Source organism: Cyprinodon tularosa, unplaced genomic scaffold (assembly GCF_016077235.1).
Source record: "Cyprinodon tularosa strain WSP-4 unplaced genomic scaffold, ASM1607723v1 ctg190, whole genome shotgun sequence".
NCBI lineage: Eukaryota > Metazoa > Chordata > Actinopteri > Cyprinodontiformes > Cyprinodontidae > Cyprinodon > Cyprinodon tularosa.
The window spans coordinates 1411865-1416571 of NW_024038679.1; positions in this window are offsets into that span (position 1 = coordinate 1411865).

Here is a 4707-nt window from a genome sequence, read left to right on the forward strand (position 1 = left end):
GGACTTATTCGCCTTTGGAGTAGGGTGACTTATCATCTGCTGCCCCCTTGTGGCTAAGCTCTACATCATAAATAAGTTGAGTTAAAGGAGCTGTGCAGGTTGCTGCAGCTCCATTTGTAGGGTGTGAGAGTTAAATTAACCTGGTTACACCTGCATCACTGTACAGAAGACTGAAAAAAGGTTAGCCATATTTACACTGTGCGCATGGCATACAATTATGCCAATTTTCCTAATCCCTGACCGATCATTTTTAATCTAGGGTTATCTGGGTGGTGGGTGAAATGGGTGGAGGGTAAAATAGGTGGTGGGTGTGTTACTCTACTTAAATTTTTTTGCCTTGTTTTTTAGCCTGCCAAGTCAAAAAAAAATGTGTCTGATTCGCGCCAATTCCCGGACAAAAACCTTGCGGCTTTTTAAAATCAAGCGACTTTTTCAAATCACGCGAGAATGTGTACAAAACAACAAAAATGGCGCCGGCAAATGCAATGAAATTTGTACTCTCCCGACAATAAAAACTACTTGCCCCGGGCGATTGGGCAATGGTCAAGATCAAGCCCTGACATCATCCCAAAGTGTTTTACATAGTCAGTTCAGTAACATCATGCAGACAGATTTTCAAGATATTTATATATTTCACAAACCCAACAGGTTGTAGTAAGTTATTGCTTTGCAGAAGTCCCTCCTCTAAACAACAGTAGAGAGGAAAGCTCAATGTTAACAGAAGAAATCTACAGCAGAACCAGGCTCAGTGGGACTGAAGAAATAGAGAAGCATTGAACAAAGATTACTTTTTATATGAAACAAAACTAAAAGGTTGACTGCACTACTAGCTGCTGAACTGGCTTAATATATAGAAAAACACAACTGCTACCATTGTAGGATGGAATCGGGTTTATCATCTATAGGAGAACATGAGGTTCCCATCAGCAGCAGCCCAGCCAACATTGTCCTTTAGGATTGCTTCTCAGCAGCACAAAAATGCCAAGCAGTATGTAGTTACTAACATAAGAAGAAAAACAAAAATAAAACAAGAACATTAAAGATAGAGAAAGAAAGTGAGAAAAAGATGCTGAGTGGACAAAAGGGATAGAGCCAAAGAATAAATACTCCTCCTGGGCTATAAACTCTATCCACCTGTACTCTCTTGATGTTAACCCTGAGAAAAAAACAGGGTAAGGAAAAATAAAGCAGCTAATGCAAGTGTAATAGGCAGTTCTGAAGACCAGGTATTCAGCCAAACACAATTGTCTGAAATAAATAAGTTGCTGAAAAATGAGATCAGGAGTTCAAAGAACCACCTGGAGCAGAATCAGGAACCTCTGGAGGGAGAGAGTTGCGCTGGCTGGGCAGGAACTTAAAGATTGGAATAAGTTAAATAAAATAAAGCCATTTGTCAGGCCACATAAAAAAAAGAAAAAACTCAGACACAGGGAGGCAGATAAGGGCTGACAAATCAAGGGAAAGGCATGAAATCAGGACACAGGAGAATGACGGATGTCCAAAGTTTAGAAGGTGGAAGCAACAGCAGAAGGCAGAAACATTATCAAGATCAGGCAGGCAGGGTAATAACACTAAATATTTAATCACAAAGGCTTTCAATAATCTGGCAATCCTTGTCAGCTAGACCGCTGAACATAAAGGCAGGATCCAATGCAGAATAAATTAGGCTCCATTAGGATGCAGGGGAAATGGTCCAATTAACAACAGCACATGTACGGTAGGAACATGAACAGACAAAGAAAATTACGTGTAAAATCATAGGGCTTCATATGTGAAAGGGGGAATTTTAAAGATTGACATTTTAAATTGGGCATGATGCAAGTAAATGGAAGGAAAAGTAGAAGAAATATGAGGTATATTCTTAAATTTCATTTGAAAGTATTACTGCAACATTTTTGATCAACTGAGACGAGAATTTTACTTTTAAGTGTATTTGTGAATTTCCTGATTAGGGTGGCCAGATGTACAGCTTTAGGACGGATAGTCTGGATTTTCATTGCACTGTCCGGCGCCGCATATAGCCGGACGTTTATTTGTCCTCCTTTACCCCCAGATTCCACATACTCCATCAGCACTCCACTCCGTTCACGTACGTCGTGCGGAGTACTTGTCTGTCATGTAAATCAATGAGAGCTGTTCCACATCCTCTGCACGTCTCTGTCCACGTACGTCTTCTCCGTCCTTCACCGTCAAAATACAGAACTGAGCTATTTTTTTGCTCCGCTCCGGTTAGTCCAGATCAAGACCCGCAATTGCAATCGCACCAAACAGGAAAAAGAATGTAGAGAAGACCTGGTTTGTCAAATTAAATTATAGTAAAACAGATCGGTAACTAGAAATTAGAGCATAGTTTCGTATATATTCCCAAAAACTAAGAGCAATTAATTAAATAATTGGACGCAGACTATTGGTGCTTCAACAGACCAGGAAGAAGTTGTGAGATTCTAGAGGGCATCTCAAAACTTTAAAAGAAAATTCTTATAGCAGGAATGGATGAAGAAATGATGAGTTTGGAAGCAGAGAATAAACATAGTTCATACAAATTATGTTTGATCCTTGTTATCCCTGTTACAAAAATTCACAACAAAAAGAAAATATTTGGGCAGAAACTGAACATCTGCTGGATGATGATGGGGATTTTTTTTAAATATGTCATATTAAATTAAACATTTACAGGGTTTATACAGGAATGAGGAACTCTAATTTAATGCTCTTTTAATGCTATTAGAGATAATTTTAATGCCATCAACAAGTATCATGTAAACATGTTATTAGTTTACATGAAATAAGGAGCTGTAAGCACAGTTCCATGACTCAAGTTTGTATGTATGCATGTATATATCTATATAGATATATCTATATATATCTAGCCATATCCAGCCATGTCAGGAATTCCTCTTTTCCAGCCACTTTTTGAGATTTGCATTGTCCTAATCTATAGCTCTTTCTCCGCCTCGAGCTTCGAGGCGAACTGCTTTATGATCAATTGCAGCAGTTCTGCGCAAATTAATCGTGTCAAAAAATTGTCACTTTTTAAACACCACAATGTATTAGATAAATACAAATGCTGGGAACCAATTCTTTTTTACATTTCTTTAATATTTTGTTCTATTCAGCTACACAAGCATCCTCTTTAAACTAGTAAGAATTGTACTATATATGTGACTTTAACCGATTCTTATGTACACCTTAGTAATTTATTGATATGCCGCACAATGTCCTCCTTTTTGGTGCTATAGAAATGGCCACCCTAGTCCTGATAGCAAAGAGTTACAGTAGACATTGAAGTTTGATTAAACACAGGATGAATCCCACCTTGAGATAGAACTGGACAAAGCGACACCATTTCTTATGCATATGGTCAAGATACCGTAAGGAGCTCAGCAGATTAGATGGGTCCACTTTAATAAGCAAGGCTGGAGAGTTTGAAAACAATTCAGACTTGACCCATGTTTACTTTTATCAGTGTATATGATGCCGCTATAAGTATGTTTGAGGTTCTCTAGCTTAGTTAAGAGTTTTTAACTGAAATATGTTTGGATAGATTTTGGTTTTCTTATGAATAATTGAATTAATTTTGAAAGGAAGTTGTGAATTTAATCATATATATATGCAGAATTAACTATTATGACCATGATCTGAGCTGAAACCACGTTGTCATCTTGTCAAAACACACAGCAAGTTGTCCGTCTTCACAGAACAATACATGACGTCTGATAGTTAACGGATTAAATATTAAGTAGCTTAAAAGCTTAGAACTGAAAGACTTATATGTTTTATAAAAATTGTGATTAATTTGTAACAAACTCTTAGTGCATGACACTTAATTTTGGTAAAAAAGATAACATACTGATGCTGTGAGTCATTCATACTACTGTAGACTAGACACTGATCTACATTGGGTTTTTTATTTCCAGAGAATGTCTGAGCCAAAGGATGCCTTTCTTAGAGAATGTCTTCTCTTCTCTCTTATTTTATGACTACATTAACTTTGGCACTATATAGCAATGCTGTTATTTGGTTATTTTGTTTGATATAGCTCTGTCTGTCTGAATAACGTGCCAGCATTGTTACTGTTTAAAGCAAACACTTGGCTACAAAGCAGAGGAACTTCACATTCAGTTAAGAAAATTTGGTGGCCAAGAGAGGGAATAAAAAGCTTCAAATTAGATATAAAAAATCCCCTGAGGTGGTTTGAATATTCCAACTGATTGTTTACAGAAACACAAACTCACATGGGAGCAGTTAAAATTCCACTAATTAGTTATTGGCAAATATGATGAGGCTATTTGGAGTGGTAATGATAATTGTTCTAATGTATTTTTACTCTGTTGAAAATGCACTTTGAATTTCTGTCGTAATGTGAAAAATAATGATAATGCTAAGCAAAACACACACATAAATAGAACTTCATAGTTTTACTAGTTTATTATTTTTTCTTTGTTGCCATCGGCTAAACATTTCTTTGACAAGATGAAACCACAAAAACACATGTATAGGTGTTTGTACGTGTGTGTTAATTATGAAATGACAGCAGGGGAACCTCATCTTTAATACGCTTGGTGGATAGTGAGGGTGATGCCGTAGGCTTACTTTTACTTCCTGTTTGCTTGCCTTTGCTTTCAGGTAAAGTTTTGGTGCTTCAGTTCACTAATCACTTCTGTAATTGCGGTCCAGGTGTAAAGCTGCTATAGCACGCCCACATAG